This window comes from Ixodes scapularis, unplaced genomic scaffold (assembly GCF_016920785.2).
Source record: "Ixodes scapularis isolate PalLabHiFi unplaced genomic scaffold, ASM1692078v2 PGA_scaffold7__128_contigs__length_106722199, whole genome shotgun sequence".
Classification (NCBI taxonomy): Eukaryota; Metazoa; Arthropoda; class Arachnida; order Ixodida; family Ixodidae; genus Ixodes; species Ixodes scapularis.
The window spans coordinates 43,571,836-43,589,104 of record NW_024609882.1 but is presented as its reverse complement, the minus strand read 5'-3'; the positions used below and the strand labels follow the sequence as shown (position 1 = coordinate 43,589,104).

The 17,269-nt window shown below is 42.6% G+C and overlaps 1 protein-coding gene and 1 pseudogene across 2 annotated transcripts in view; one reads left to right on the top strand and one right to left on the bottom strand.

Annotated features, from left to right (window-relative positions):
* LOC115320636 (cardioacceleratory peptide receptor) overlaps window positions 1-17,269 on the top strand; it is a 387,787-nt gene that overhangs the window by 100,811 nt on the left and 269,707 nt on the right. The gene's annotated exons all lie outside the window — the stretch shown is intronic.
* Window positions 1,752-2,344, bottom strand: LOC115332935 (annotated as a pseudogene).

The following is a 17,269-nucleotide window of genomic DNA, read 5'->3' as shown; positions in this document are numbered from 1 at the left end:
TTGGCTGGCAGAACAGTTGTTGACCGTCGACATTGTAAGGCCGTGGTGTCCTCATCCTTTCAGGCAACGATTCCCTTGCTTTCCCCTGTGTAATACTCTGACCGACTCCTCCTGTGTAGCTGTCACTGTTCGCCGCGTCAACGACAGAATCGTACCATTTCACTCCTCGTGACACAGGGTGCGCTGCTCGTTTTACTGTCACGGGCCGTCCCATCTAACACAACGAGCGCGAAAGGTCGTGGTCATCTGCTGGCTCCAAAAGGGCGGGACGTTCATGCAGGCCAATGAGGGCCCCGAATCAATAAGACGTCTGCCGACTCCTTCACGTTAAAAATTTACGACACCTGCTGGTCTGTTAAGAAGTGTTGCTTTCTCTTTTTGGAACTCCTCCGATGTAGCTTGCCGCCTATAATAAAATTTAAATAATCAATAAATACATCAGGGTGGAAATACTGTATTTCTTTTTTATGTGGGAAAGTTGAAAAAAAGAAAAAACTATTTCCAAGCTTGTGAAGACGCGCAATTCGCAAGTCCATTTCGAGCCGTAAAAACACGTTTTTGTACGATATTGATGCTTAAATGTAGAACATACAAACAAAATATACACTTTCTAAACTTGATTTTCGTGTAGACAACTATCATATCTACAATTTAACAAAAAATAAAAAAATAAAAAATGGGTTTTTTGAGAAAATCAATTTCAAAAATGGTACTTTTTGGTTTTTTCATAATATTAACGTAAACGTACCGCAAAGGATATTTTATACAGCCAAGGCATTTTATAATAAATATAAACAGCGTGTTTTGGGCTCTCCGTGGACATAAAAAATATCGGTGTAACCCAAGTAGATCGCTAGTAATTAATCGTCAAAGTTCGTCAACAATTGACCGAGGAGGCGTTTTTGACATTTTTACAAAAAAAAAAGCAAAAGGCCTAAAATTATTTCATGGTATTGAAGCCTTTTAAATGTGTCCACAGAGGGCTTCAAAAAAGATAATATAATGTGGACTGAAAATCCATGGCGGGAGATCAAGCGAAACATCCGACCCACGACGGGTGTGAAAAACACTGCTTTTCGCCGCGGCCTCTTTAAAAATTCATAAGTCGAGAACAAAAAATCCGACAAAGTTGCGGTTTGTGTCGACTGCGGTTTTAGAAACGGCGCCATAACATTTTTCATCAAAACTAAAAACTCGACCCTTTTTGCCTGCACGATTTGAGATGAAACCACCCATATATATATATATATATATATATATAGCATAAGGCTCCAAACATTTTCTTTATTTTTGGCAAATTTTCTTTAATTTTCCCCTTTGTTCTCGGAAACCCCGCACCTCTGGATCCAGGCGGCGCTCTGAATTCAAAGATTCGGTTGTAGCTGAAGCTTTGAATCTGAGAACTTTGTCGCAAGAGTGGGAAATTGAAAGCTCGGCTTCACGGTCTCCTTCATTTCTATTTCAAAGAACCCATTATGGACGAGATTAGCTGTGTGCGGGAGTGCGCCAAACTACATTCCAATGATTTCAAAGAGGGATTCAGTGTTTTTATTTATTTATTTATTTATGAATACTGTTCACCCCAAGTATGGGGCTTTAACAGGTGTGGGGTATAGAAGAGCACTGAAACATACAACATCAGGACTACAATACAGTACACATTCAGCGACATTCACTTAAAATAAAGGGGCTGAAATAGCACAAACATTCAATATATTATATAGCACTCAACAAAATAAACTCTCAGCACTCGAAATCTTTAACGAAGTTTCCAAAAAATATTTAACTACTATTTATCATTCCAAACCAGTCATATTCAAAAGGGCGCTCTCAAAATCATCTAAACAGTCCAATGACAATATATTTTGTGGGAGATCATTCCAGTTTTTCACAGTTCTAGGGAAAAAAGAAAACCTATAAGCGTCAATATTACATTTGGGCACTTCAAACTGATTAGTGCTAACGTATCTGAGTTCTCTCGATGCGCGATGTGTTAATCTAGAATCCGGGTTAATGTTATACAGGTGATGAGAAAACATAAAGAAAAACTTTAGTCGAGCAATTTTTCGACGGACAGAAAGTAAGGGGAGGTTGAGGCTGTTCAGCATATCTGTGACAGAATCAAGTCGCTTGTATTTGGATAGAATAAATCGCGCCGCCTTCCTCTGAACTTTTTCGAGTTCACCAATTTGATTTTTTCTATAGGGGTCCCATACCGATGCAGCGTACTCCAAGGTAGGCCTAATATACGTTGTGTAGGCCATTAACTTCACTTTAGGCGGAGCACTGGCCAGATTCCGTCTTAAAAACCAAAGCTTTTTCATTGCTTTGTGACATATTTCATTTATGTGCTTACTCCAACTTAAGTCTTTAGAAAGTGTCACACCCAAGTATTTAAAACTGTCAACTTCAACCAAAGGACTCCCATCAAGCTCGTAAGTATAAGAAAGAACATTCTTAGTTTTGTTAGTTATTCGTGCGAAAACAGTTTTTTGTGTATTAATTTTCATCTTCCATTTCGAGCACCAGTCCTGAATAGACCCAACAGATGCACTTAATCTGCGCTGGCCGTCTTGCTCCTCGATTTTTGAATATACCAGACAATCATCCGCAAATAGTCGCACAGTAACCCCTTGATTTATTTCCGCCGCGATATCATTAATGTAAATTAAAAATAATACTGGCCCGAGTACTGACCCCTGGGGGACGCCCGAGGGCACTTCAGATACAATTGAACGGTCACCGTTAACCTCTACATACTGCACCCGATTAAATAAATACGCCCTGATCCAGAATATCACGTTCTGATTTACACCATGCAAAGAAAGTTTATGAAGTAGTTCAGTGTGTGGTACTCTATCAAACGCCTTAGAAAGGTCAAGGCATATCGCATCAATCTGTCCTCTCTCATTAGAAGAAGCTGAAAAATCGTCAAATGTTTCTATCAGTTGCGTGACCGTCGATAGTTTTTGGCGAAACCCATGTTGGTTAGAATGAAAAATGTTAGAGGATTCAAAATACTTGTATAAAGCTTTAGAAATAATGTGCTCAAATAATTTGCATACTATGCACGTTAAAGATACGGGGCGGTAGTTTTCAATATTATGCTTACTCCCTTTTTTAAGGATTGGTACGACCCTCGCACTGCGCCAATCGGGGGGTACTTTGTGTTGTTTTAGTGATGTTTGAAAAATAATGGTAAGGTATTTTGAAACCCATTCTGCATATCTTTTTAAAAACTCATTGGGTATTTCGTCTGGCCCGGTTGACTTCTTTACGTCTAAATTTAATAGTAATGAAAAGACTCCCTGTTCAGTGATTATTATATCCCCCATAGTACTACTTGTCGCATTTAAGCTCAAGTCCTCTGTAGCACCATCTGTATTAACAAATACACTATGGAAAAAGTTATTAAACCTATCGGCGATATCTTTTGGATCGGTCACAATTTCATTGTTTTCAATGATATATTCTAATCGCTCTTTCCGAGGTTTTAAGTGACGCCAGAATCTGTCGGGTGCATTTCTCATAAAATTCGGTAGGGTTTCAGAAAAATAACGTCCCTTCGCTGAACTCAACTTTTGCTTTAAAAGACATGAAAGCTCTAGGAACTCTTGTTCGTTTTCCTTTCTTTTACGACGTTTGCGTTTTATTTTACGCTTGAGTTGTACGATCTCTCGGGTTACCCATGGATTCGATTTTCTTATTGATTTCTTCCGTTTGGGTATAAAATGTTCTAAGCAATAGGTAACAATTCGTTTAAATTCAGCCCATAAAAAATCCACGTCACCCATACGATCGAAAGTTGAAAACCGAGAAAATGACAGATCGAGGAAATCTAGCACACTTTCGTCGTTCGCTTTAGAAAAATTAGGCACCTGGATAGAACACTTTGTTTGTTCACAGATTTTAGCAGTTTTGAAACATGAAAATACTAATTTATGATCAGAGATACCCTTGTAAACAGACACATCATACTCGAGTAAATGACTACTTACAAATATTAAATCTAACAACGAGCAGCTGTTTCCAACTTCACGAGTGAAAACCGTAACAACTTGCGTAAGACAATTGTCAAACGCAATATCGAGAAGAAGTTCGCTATTAATTACATCCATATGTCCTGCATCAAGCTCATTCCAATTAATTCCAGGTAAATTAAAATCCCCAGCAATAATTAGTCTGGTTCCGAGTCTAATGTTAGTACTAAGGTAGTCGTGTAGTGCTTCCAAGACTGAATTAGGAGCATCCGGAGGCCTATAAAATGCACAGACTACGTAGTGTGTATTGTAAAAGTTCACTTTGCACCATATACATTCAACGTCCTGAATGTCTTTCATTACTACATAGTCGATATTATTTTTAAAAATCAATGCTACGCCGCCTCCTCTCGTCTTTCTATCTTTTCTTACCATCTTATACCCCGGTGGCAGTAACTCTCCATCACTTATTTCTGGGTGTAACCATGTTTCTGTTACCACGACAACATGGGGGTTATAAAGCATTAGTACCTGCTCGAGTTCAATAACTTTATTAGCTAAACTGCGCGCGTTTAGATTTATGACACGTAATTCCGCGGTTTTTTGTTCAGCGAGTCACCCTTCAATATTATCGGATCTATTCCTTTTAAGTTTAACGCGGCAGTCATCCTCGTCATGCCACGAGTAGAAATCATCGTTTATCTTCATCTTATCTCCAACGAGCTTTACTCGGGCACCATCATCCCTCTCTGCTCTCGCGCTTTCCCAGAGCAACTTTCGTCTGGTTATCGTGGTCCGTGAAAAGTCATCTGAGATAGAGATTCTTGAGCCCTTCAATTTTTTGCAGTTACGAAAGATTTCTATTTTTTCATTGAAGTCTGCAAAGTTCATAATTACTGGCCGAATTTTGTTGGGTTGCTTCCGTCCAATTCTGTGCGTTCGTACGATCGACTTTACTGTTACTCCAAGGCGATTTTGGAAAACATCTGTGACTACTTTTGCCTTTAATTCTTCGTTTTTTTCGTCTTGGTTCTCAGCGATACCAAAGATTACCAAGTTGTTTCTTCGACTATAATCTTCTAGGTCGACAAGTTTTTCCTGTTGGGTTTGAATGGTCGCATTCAACTTTTTAACGGTATCTTCAAGGCCACTGACTTTGGCGTCGCTGTTCTTGACAGAAGTTTCAAGTTGTTTAATGTTTTTTGTGAGTTCGTCCATTCTTTTATGGAAGCTATTTTGGTTTTCTTTGATTTCTTTAATGTCCAAGCTTATTCTTTTTTGGGTTTCTAGCATTTCGAACATCATTTTTTCAGTCCTTGTTTCTGGGCCCGGGTTTAGCTCGACATCACCTGACAGCAGGAGCACCATCATTTCACAGCAATGCAAGACACAACCGTAAAACACTTTGGGGCACGGCAGGACAATGAGGTACCGATTATCACTTCTACAAGTTGAGTATGTTTCAGTACTAACCTGAATGGTAAATAACAGTGGCATATCAACCGACGTGATCCTTGCAAAGTTGCCGTGCCCACTGAAGCTTGTCGCGTCTGGTACAGTTCTTATAACAGCTGGGCCGTCGTCCCACAATGCCGTAGGTGCAGTATCATGCCAGGGCGATGTTCCGCGGACGATGACCGGTGCAGCATCATGCCAGGCCGATGTTCCGCTTACGATGACCGGTGCTGATACGGGGCCTCCGCTGAATCCTATCTTCGTTTGGTTTGCTTTTGCCGCCGACGAAGAGCACTGGCCCAACAACAGCAGCACCTGAATGGTAAATAACAGTGGCATATCAACCGACGTGATCCTTGCAAAGTTGCCGTGCCCACTGAAGCTTGTCGCGTCTGGTACAGTTCTTATAGCAGCTGGGCCGTCGTCCCACAATGCCGTAGGTGCAGTATCATGCCAGGGCGATGTTCCGCGGACGATGACCGGTGCAGCATCATGCCAGGCCGATGTTCCGCTTACGATGACCGGTGGTGATACGGGGCCTCCGCTGAATCCTATCTTCGTTTGGTTTGCTTTTGCCGCCGACGAAGAGCACTGGCCCAACAACAGCAGCACCTGAATGGTAAATAACAGTGGCATATCAACCGACGTGATCCTTGCAAAGTTGCCGTGCCCACTGAAGCTTGTCGCGTCTGGTACAGTTCTTATAACAGCTGGGCCGTCGTCCCACAATGCCGTAGGTGCAGTATCATGCCAGGGCGATGTTCCGCGGACGATGACCGGTGCAGCATCATGCCAGGCCGATGTTCCGCTTACGATGACCGGTGCTGATACGGGGCCTCCGCTGAATCCTATCTTCGTTTGGTTTGCTTTTGCCGCCGACGAAGAGCACTGGCCCAACAACAGCAGCACCTGAATGGTAAATAACAGTGGCATATCAACCGACGTGATCCTTGCAAAGTTGCCGTGCCCACTTCAGCTTGGTAATAGGAATTCACCAAATGGTATACTGAATCTTTTTTTCTTCTTATACCACTTCACCCAATGGTCAATTGTACCCCTGGTGGGTGCTGCATCGTCACTCTAACAACAACAATAAATAAACAAATATTTAGGATGGATCTAAATATCTTTCTTTTTTTTTCATTCGGCTTTTCTCATTCGGAAATACTCGCCCTTCAGAGTTGTGTTGCATTCTAGGAGTTGGTTAAAAACCCAAAGCATGTGCGACTTTGGTTGCGCCTAAGTAGATAATGCCTGGCTTCATTAAAAATCGCGAAACGCTCATAGCGTGATACATCGGCGTTCAAATTTCTCGCGGATTCTCCCGCAGCGTTACCAGGATTGATTGGAACATTACAAAATACGATTATTGGAAGAAATGAACCGAGTTCGTGAGGCGGTATTTTCGGTGATAGTCGCGTGCAAACAAGAACCCGAATGCAAATTATGCCGAGCGAGAGTCTAATTTCAGAAACCTACGAGCCAGCACGGTGCAACCAGCGAGTCGGATCGGACGGGACTCAAGGGCGGACCGATTCAAGCTCGAGGTTAACAAAAAGTGTTCCCAACGTTAATAAACAGTATTAACTACCATTGGAAAATCACATTCGATGTTTAGTTTGCTTATACGCTATCCTAAACATTCTTTGACACGTTTGCTACCTGCCGGAGGGGGGGGGGGGGGGGGGGGTGTAGTTACATATAATCTTGTTAAAGCATTCTATGGGTATTGCTGATCAGCGTTCATTAATTACTATGTATAGGGCTACGTATTTTCTCTTTAATTCTAGTTCATAAAACTAATGAAGAGAATAACTTATGTTTAGCTGTTTGAAGCTTCGTGTTTATTACGTGACCCTTTTGTGTGCCACTCTTTAATGTGATGGTAAAAGGAATCTGTAAATGTGGGTTCTACTTAGAAAAGTTCCTCCCTCGTCCCTCGTTTATTTCTCTTGGCAAATTACGATATTTGCAAGACACTTAGAAGTGACCTGTGAAAGACATAATGATCTGTGTCAAATCACAGAGATTATTGAGTAGGCGCGCCTTCTTCCGCTACCCACAAATTTCCTCGGTAGATAGAAGTACCGGGCGTTCCTGAGAGAAGTGAATTATGTTTCTCGGGCCAAATAAATTAACTATGCATTGCAAACAAAACAAAAAAAAAGCTTAAATTATGTAAAGGTGTGACGCTAGCGGTTGGTATAGAACGCGAAAGTTTGAGAGCATGGCGTTACCAAGATAAAAAAATATTTGGCACCGAAGGAATTTCTCTAGCAGCCGACGTCCACATAAGCTTGATTTCGTCAAAAACAAGAACTGACATTGTGCACGTTCATGGGATTTGTATCAGTGAGAATCACGTGTCAGCAATTAAAAAAGAAAAACTTTTTTTAATTTTAGCTGAGCAGTAATTTTTTTTATTACTTGTAAAGATACTGCAGGCACTCACAATGATATTGCTCCTTTTGACAATATTAGCCTTGGGTCACGTCGCCCCGTAAAGAAAGCTCGTCTTCTCTCAATTATCTTTTAAACCAGGTAACATGACTTTTTATACATTTTTCTTGTATTTACCCCTTAACGTCACATTCTTTCAGAGTTTGTTGAGCTTTCCGCAATGCATTGTAAATTTAACCGGGCCGAAACGCAGTGTTATCTTTCCTCTTGAACGCTCTCTACTTGACTGTGCAATTGCCTAGTTAATAAAAAAACTACGCTTGGTGATTTACAAAGTCGACTCCACCTAGAATAATTAAAGCGTGTGAAAAGCCTCCTCTACCTCCACGTAATATTATCCCACTCGGATGACCCCAACTCGACAATCAGTCCTGAGCACGACGCCGAGCGCCCTCCGACGCGTTGATTGGACACGAGGCTCAACCGAACGCTGACATAACACTCGTGTCCAACCTGCGTATGATCTCTTTCTCGCTGTGATGACGTCACAACGCCATAGAGCATGGGCTGTAATAGTTTGCCCGAACACGTTGCCCACGCAAGCTATTGCCCTTCATTTTTGTTAGCAATTTTGAAGTACTTTTAATATAACGACATTTGCCTTTGTTCTTTTATCTTGTTGCGTTTGTGCATCTCTGCTTTTAACCGGCTTTCAAAATTCCTGGGAAAATTTATTGATAAATATTTTTTTAAGTATAATCTCGGTGGTATTTTTAGGGTATGCGACGTTTTTTCTTCCTACGCGTGATTTTGTCGCTATCTTGCTTGCCGCATTTGTTTTTTCCCCGCGACTTGCCACGTTTTGTTATTTGTAGGATTTTAAGAAATGAATACTGAATTTCGGTCACATTTGACTAAAATTACCTCCTTTAGATTTTAAAGAAGAAAAAACTTTATGGCGATATCTTTCCTTTCTTTATTTGGACAAAACGTTTGTTCGTAGAGAAACAAATACGCACTTTTCAACGTTCAGGGAGACGAAGTGTTTTGGGGGCAACAGGGAATTTAAAATCTCGGATGCACCCTATGTGCGGAAGACCTTTTTTTTCCTCCGCAGAAACTAAGATCGCCTACAATTTTGAAAATGCTGTTTCAATTATGAATATTAACGCATAGATGTTTAAGAAAAACAATTCATTTGAAAGATAATTTTTTAATATTTTATTTGGAACCGAGAACTTTGGTACAATTGTTCATGATAAACACTGCTTTAGAATGACAGGTTGCAAAATTATTCTTCTTTAACCAGCGCAGGTCATGATTAAACATGCATTCTCCCCCCGATAAAACACGGGATTTACGGTATTTTACATTTAAACCGAGAGAATACAAATCGTTGGTGGTTCATTAAAGAGGTAGACTTCCACCTGAATTACCGATTAGTATGATAAATATGGCGGCCGAAAAAACAAACTTCCTTTTTCTTTGCAAAGAATGTCAGCCAGCCAAACCGGTAAAGGAAAGAGGGTAGATTTATTAAAAAAAATAGGTCACATGTCATTTATATTGCGTTAGTGTGGTTACTGAAATGAAAGATGTAGAAATATGCACTTGAAATAACCATACAAATCAAATGGGATAAATGTTTCAAACCCTTTTCGCCTTGTTTTGTATTCTTGTCGGCTTCGTAAAATTTATCCAGTTCGATGAGTAGCTTCATTCATCTGCATGTTTTAGACATTTAAAAAAGAGGTAAATACATTACTGTTGGGGACATTTGCTGCTCGTTTCTTTTGCGAGGGAAATTTCGTGGAATTTATGCTTGCTTTAGTTCGTGACAAGAAGAATGCACTGAGGAATATCGAGCATAGTCATAAAAAACCGAGAGTGTTTTTAGCAATCCTCCTTCCTTTTTAGAGTCGCAGCAAACAAAACCACTCTGAATCATCTTCTTATGATTTCGCAACTCTTATTACATCGCAGCGTCCTAGACAAAAGTGATCGAGTACGAGACGTGAACCGGCGACCGCAGTCTAAAGTTGTAATGCTGCTAATGGTGCTAATTGTGGCAGCTTCGAGAGTTTCAAATAATATATGCAACTGGAATATCAGACTGATTTTCCACTCTTAGACAATAATCTCCCAGAGCCTAGGCGGCTAAAGTAGGAAACATCTGATTGAGGGTCGTGTAAGAAAACATGCGTTCGTAAAAGTGAATAAGCTATGACTTTAGTTCCGTTGTAAGCTCTTTTGTGTGCATGACGCCACAAGCTCGATAAATTTAATACCTGTGATTGGAACCAACCTTTCCCTTCAGTCTTATAATTCAAGAACTGCAGTATTTGCGAAGCAATCGTTTAGATTGGTCTAGAACGTCCCGTGACGCTATGGTGTCAAGTTGTCGTGTCACGTGACTTGAAGTTTAGTTACGCGGTGTCACGTGCCATGAAAATTATTTTTATTACGAGATGTCACGTGTCATGAGGTAGGAACAGACGGACTGAAGAACGCACCGACGGGCATATTTCTAAGAGAACAAATCTCCACTAAATGCCCGATACGCTCTGATGCATTTAGCAGTAGGCAGAGATTTTATCTTTGTTGGCTCAAAATTTTAAAACAAAATATACCTTCGACAGTTACTCATTTCTTCGTCAGAGACGTCCAGAAGGAAGCGTGTGTTTTTCTCTCTGGGTATTCGGGATGAGGCGGAGGAGTTTATCCTGCGCAATTTTTGTATTGCCTGACAGTAAAAAAAAAAAAAAAATGTTGTGATCGCTTAAAAGCAACGACTTCGAAATTGTTTGAGTAAGCACCTGCGTTTCAACAGAGCGTTCAATAAATTATTGGAGGTCGTGCACTACCTCCAATAATCCGCTGAACCGTGTAAGCTCCTTAGCAATTCATTGTTATTTTGAAAAAAAAACAAAAAACCTTTAAACAGTGGGACGTCACAATGTGCAAGTAGGCTATCAAAAACTCGCGTATTGTTTTTTTAACTTATTTTTATATATAAGAAAAGATATCTAGTGATCTCATAAAGCGGGGATGGAGAATGGTCCTAAGAGCGTGCACCACGCGCGATATATTTTTTTTTCTTCATTCGTTTGATTTAAAAACAAGAAGCGCGGTTCCGCATAAACAGCACCTGGCGTTAGCTGCTTTGAAGTTTTGATTTACGTCTGTTTACCTTAAGACGATGGAATACCTTTGAAGCGCCGGCTTCAACGAAGGAACGATACGGTGTTCTAAAATTTGAAAAAATAACTGACGGGTTTTCGGACGTATTACAGGTGCCGTCCGGGCATGTGCCTGCCCATCAAAAGAAGGGAAATATGGTTTTTGAGAAAACAAAAAGCAAGAAAGGCTGAACATTTTATAAATCGAAATTACTTGGCAAAATAATTGAGTTCTTTTCTTTTTTTTCGAATGTTGGAAAGGGGTGTTGGTTTAAGTTGTGAGCGAAATTTTGGCAGTCTTATGTTCAATTCTCAAGGGGAAAGGACTATCCCTATCTATGCGAACATGTGCTCGCTCAAGCCCGATGCAGCTGTAATTATGGTTGATTACAAACTCAGATATTTTATTTTATCTAAATACGCGTACGCTTTGTTCAGTTAATCGAGTAGCCAGCGACTGCTTCTAGAGCAGATTCACACACAAACAAATTAACGTAGAAAGTCTATTTGGGTTTGTTCAATTAATTTTTAGACGTACGTCTAAAAATTAATAGAACAGTCAGACTGGTGAAAATATGCAGGCAACTCAACCCACTGGAGACTCGAAGAAACTCGCCGGGAAAGTCGCGTTACCGGAGTTTGCCTCTCCAGCCTGTGCGAACTAATGGCGTCACACTCATCCGGGACAAAACTTCCACCGAGCAACGTGGTCTCAAGGGGTTTTCTTGCACAAGTAAATTCAATTTTGTCTTAAACAGAGACGATAATTACTCTCAGCTCGGGAAGATACCCGAATAATTGAAGCCGCATGGTACCTCTGCTTCAGTCAGGACCTACCTGACTGCTAGACAAACCTTTTTAGAATTTCACAGAAAACCTTTTATACGACCCGAGCAGACATAGTCGTTCTTTCCATTACCATAGTGGAGCCTTTTTCAATAGCATAGTTAAGCGCATAACTGTGAGGCTAAAAAAAACATACAGGTTAAATTGTTTTTAAATTTTAATCGGTTCATTCCTGTCGTCGTCGGCATCCTTGCCGGTGACAATAGATGCAAATGCGCATCTGATACAAACGTTGGCTTCCGAAAATTTAGGTCGAACATAATGGCTAGAGAAAGTATCTATTTTATCGCAATTGTAACATAGTCTTTCTAAATAGTCGTAGGATATAAAAAGTCGTGTACTATAGATATATAATTTTTACGTTAGGTTTTACGTTACAATAACTAATTTCAGTGTGTATTGCTGTAAGTTGTCATGATGTGCTAAGCGACAGGACCTAATAGTTTATTTCTTTATGTATTCCTGCGTGTAGTCATGTTATTGCGCCCGTGCCTCTAAACCCTTCATTCAGGCCGTTTCATTCTGTCACGCAGATTTTTTTTCCTTCTCTAGATCCCTCCTCACATTTGCATATTCAATTATGGCAACACATTTTATTTGATTTGGTCTGATACGTGCTTCCTACGCGAACGTATCTGTGTGCACAGGCAACGGTTGCATCGTCTGCCTTTATTTAGAGACAATAGCATAATGGTCCATGAGGAAAATACCAAAAAAAAAATGTCCACCTTTCAGAGCGCAGCTCTTAGGCGTCCGTTTCCGGCTTGAGCGGCGTCGGCGACGGCGTCGGCGTCGGCGTAACCCAGCCTTACTAGAACACTCAGTTGGGAAACTCGCCGTCAAAACCTTGGCCGCTGGCGTCCACCGAGACCGAGCTAAATACAACAACAGCTCCACTCTTTACCATTTGTTTGTACTGTGGTCACCTTGAGCTTTTAGAAAGCATGTTTTTGCGTAAAAACAAACAGAAAAGACTCCTTTTGTATGAAATTTATTGGAGTTTAATACAAAATGAATACTCGTGATGTTTTTAAAATCTTTAGTTCGCAAGGCTTTCCGCAACAATTAATATTGTTTTTATACAACCATGCCTCAGCGGTGCTTTCAGGTAGCGCGACCCGACCTAGGTGCATTTTAACTTCGGCAGTACGACGCGGCACATCCGCTGGGGAGACGAGGGTGGAACCCCTGTAACCTCTTCCGCGGTATCTGTTTCGGCCCATAATGGCCGATTAAAGCCAAAATAGACGTCACGTGCAGTTCCTCGAATGGCCGCTGCGGGAGAAATGGCGGCGTTGTGTTTGCCATTAGCTAGGTGCTCGAGGACAGGTCGGGGACACTATTTCAGAGCAGTCTCTATGGCAGTTTCCCAACTGAGTGTTTTAGTAACGTTGGCGTAACCGCAAGGTCACGTGACCCCCAGGTCACGTGACCCCCTAGGCCACGTGACCCTCGTGGTCACAAGATCCCCCCCCCCCCCCCAAGGTCACGTGACCCCCCCTCCGCGCCTGCCTCCCCCCTCCTCAAGAGCTGCGCTGTAATTCGGCGTTACAGGGAGTTGTAGACGGCTTTAATTTTTTACACAGAAGTATGGGCTAGGATTTTGGGGATTTTTGATGTGCGCTAACAAGAACTCTACGCTCGCACTGCCGCACGCTCCGCACGCACACGCCTTCCCCGTATAAAAGATTCGAAGTAAAATATCCAAAATAAAGCGTTGCCGACCGCGCGTGCATGATGCCATTTATTTTACGTTTTTGCTTTAAACAGCTACTGCTGTGGACACTGACACGTGCGGCGCGTAGAACACTATTCCCTGCCTTATCCTTGATGCTTGGATAATTTAACAATGGGTTCATTCAGTAGATTAGTTATCAATAGGCACCATTTTCAAGATCAGTAGACTCTAAGGTAGATAATAAAGGTTTCTCAAAGATTTGCCACTGTGCGACCCGTGTCGGCCATGTCTACGCTCGCACCGCCCTCTCTCTGTCGTCGTTCCAAGCGCTGGGGTGGCGGTCGAGTCGCGCGTGTCTACTTTCCGCGGGGTGGCGGTCCCGTCGCACGAGTCTAGTTTCCTCCGGCTCCTCGGGGCGGCCATAATCTTCCACGCGAAATATTGACCACGGATCAAGACAACAATAAACGTGCGTGCGTACCTTTTGTCATGATGACCACCGATCAAGACAAAAAATGTGTTCGTACGTTCGTTAGAAATTTTGTCACATCTGCGTCGTGGGATGAACAACTTCGTTGGGCATCCACCTTTACTGAGCGAAATGGGTGATCATTCTTTTTTTTTTTCTTTTGGCTGCAGCCAAGAGAGATGTGACGCGATAGCATCTAAGATCCTTTGTACCACATCAGGGGTTCATATCAAGCTCTGCATTCTCGGTTTTCCTCTGCCCGACGAGGCGTTCACGCCAGTTCTCTCTTTTAAATTGAATGTGTGTATAATTGCACACCTAATCAAAAGTATTCTTTAAATTCAGCCAAAAAGCTCCAAACGTTAAATTTACAAGGGGACTCAAACTCGTGTATAACAAAAAACCTCAGGATTTCCGGCACAATTTATGCGGGGAAAAATGAATAGGTTATAATTATCCACTGCTTTATGTTTCAACACTAAACTTAGCTATTTAGTCGCGACGAAGCAATGAAATTTGTGGCCTTAGAAGGGCTGTCGCTTTTAAAATACAAAAGTCAACAAGGAGCGCCAGTTCGTCTCCTTCTTGAACCGGGATTGCGTTCATGTGAGAATGCTGAGCTCTCATTGGCCGATTAAAAAATATTAGTGGCTAGACCTCAAGGCGTCTAGCATTGAGGTCTACCCACTATCCATCCAATCAAAGCCAATCAGAGCTCGGGGTCGTTGTGACGTCACCGCAACCCCAACTCAAGAAGCAGCCGACTTGCTCTCCACATTTGTACATTACAAGCTTGGCTGTAGGAGTATGGGCCTTCCCGTTGCCGTGAACTGGTGCTTCTTTTCTAACACACCGACAACTTAAAGGGACACTGAAATGAAAAAAATAAAATAATTTAAAGGGCTTATTTGGGACACGTATATTTTTTTATGACAAGAAATTGTTTGTGCGATATTTACGCCGTTATACGCAATCTAGGTGGGAGGTAGCTCTCCCTAGGCCCCGCCGATTAACGTAGTTAACTACGCTCCATTTCCCGGCACTCCTTGGTTGGAGAGATGATTGGCGTGTGGATTGTTCGTTGTAAAGTTTTTTCTCAGCGCCATAAAGGTATTTTTATCGGCTATATATTTACGTTGGAAAAAGATAATCTAGATACAGTCATATTTGTTTCTAAAAGTGTCCCAAGATTGCCTTTTCCGCATTGGTATGAAACGATAACAAGCATGGTTGCCGGCGTCAGCGGAGTGCTCTACAAGTCCAGCTCGTCAAGCTCGTCTGTTTTCATGAGTGCGAGTCGTTTGGCCTTCACCGAGGTGTTTAGGTGAAAATCTCCTTAACCAACGTAGCTCGCAGCAAACAACTGTCGCAAGTACGCGCCTTCAGAAACTCTGTGCCGGTGCTTGTTTTTGTAGTGGGACTGTCCTAAGCCTAGCGTCCCACGTCAACTATGTTGCTCGATAGGACCTAATTGTTTCATTTCGTTTGCCCGTGTTGATGCTGAATAAAGATGTTGGATCCCGTAAAAGCGGCCCCGCTTCTCTGTGAATAGTGCAACCGTCGTGATTGCGACCATCATTTCAATACCGTGAAGATACCTACTCAGGTAAAAATTTGCGAGATATTTGGCTGGAGGCTATCTGGCGATCGGCACGCATAAAATTTGTCCAGGTATTTTCCCCGTTGTTTTTGCTTCGAAAATCAAGTAGCTCAAGTTTTGCAGTGCACCTGGCCTGCCAAAAAAGATGTTTTTAGGCCGCGTTTTAATTGTGCGTGATGATGCTCACTCGCTTTGCTCGTAAATGCCATGCGAAAAAAAAACAGAAACTATGGAGTGATTGCACATTTATTTTGTATGTTTACTCCTGTCGGCCGCTTTATTTTATCAAAAATCGAGACGCTCGTATCGGACCGTGGATCCTGCATGATGGAAAGCTAGAACGGCGCTTTTATGGAGGCCTCTTGTGAGTTTAGCAGGAGTTTTTAGACGGGGGTGGAATAGCAGACGGACAAAGGCGAAAACGGACGCTGACGCGCCGCATTTGTATCTGCGCCTCACGGGCATTGCAGATGACGATAGACGGTGGTGAAATAGCAGACGGTGCCGGAGGCTGTCGCGCGTCTGCTCGCACCATAGAGGTAAGAAGCTTCTGGAGGCAACATTACGCCACCAGTGGTGAGGCTTGAAGGAGGGACATGTTCCCAACGATGGCCAAAACCAAAAAGACGCTATTGGACGAAAACTGACTTGGCACCAACAGCTATTTTGGTCTCTCTTGAGGGCGTTCCTATCGACCGCGTCCTCCACTTCCCGCTTCACTTTGGATTGTCTTGTTTGGCTGACGTGAGTCGGTATGTCGCCCCTAGAGTCACTGAATGTTCCCAGAGTGCCGAATTCCATTCAGTTCACTTACCGAAAGTGAATCCCGCAGAATCCAGTTCTGACTAGCTGGCCAGTTTGTCTGCCATTTTGGAGACGGGCCCAAAACAATAAAAAACGTGTATAAAACGTTTTCGTGTTACCATGGCTGCGGCGGGTATTTGGGTGGGAGCTCCGAACATAAATGAGTTAGGACAGAAAGAAGGTGCGTTGATTTTCTCTAGATTTGTTTTATATCAAGTAGCCACTAATCGGGTTCCCCACTGAAGAGTGCCGCCTCATTGGTTCACTCCGGTTGCGCTGGTGCTCCGTTTAAAACTCTGCGCCTCAGACGCTGAGCCTAACACTCGACTTCGATGGGTTTCGAGGCGAGAGAGAGAGATGAAACAGCGACGAATAAGTCACGCACCGCTCGGAATGAAGGAAAGAACTTTAATAAAAACAAATCATCGCGACAAACCAGCAAAGTGGATTGAAGAGCTCGCCGAGAATGAGCGCCGCACTGTACGTGCCTCACTTCGACCGCACAGCGCAGTGCCATTTGGGAGACGGGTTGGTGCGCTACTGCTGCGCCGCGACTCGATCATAAAACGAAACTTGGAAGTTTCGGTACTCTAGGAACATTCCGTGACTCTAGTTGCCTCCTCTTCTTCCAACCTTCATGGCTCGCAAGACAAGCAGGAGGTGTCAGCCGCCAGACGACGCACCGGATGGCGCGAAAAGGAGACTCCAGGCTTGTTAACGCGTTCGGTCAAGCAGCCAAGCCAATCCAGTAGTATGGGGGAGGCAACTGGTCTGCGGACTGGTGTTAGAGCGCGCGTGCCGTGACCTCCACCTAAATTACGACTAACGGTGTAAATATTGCGCGGAAAACTTTATTTC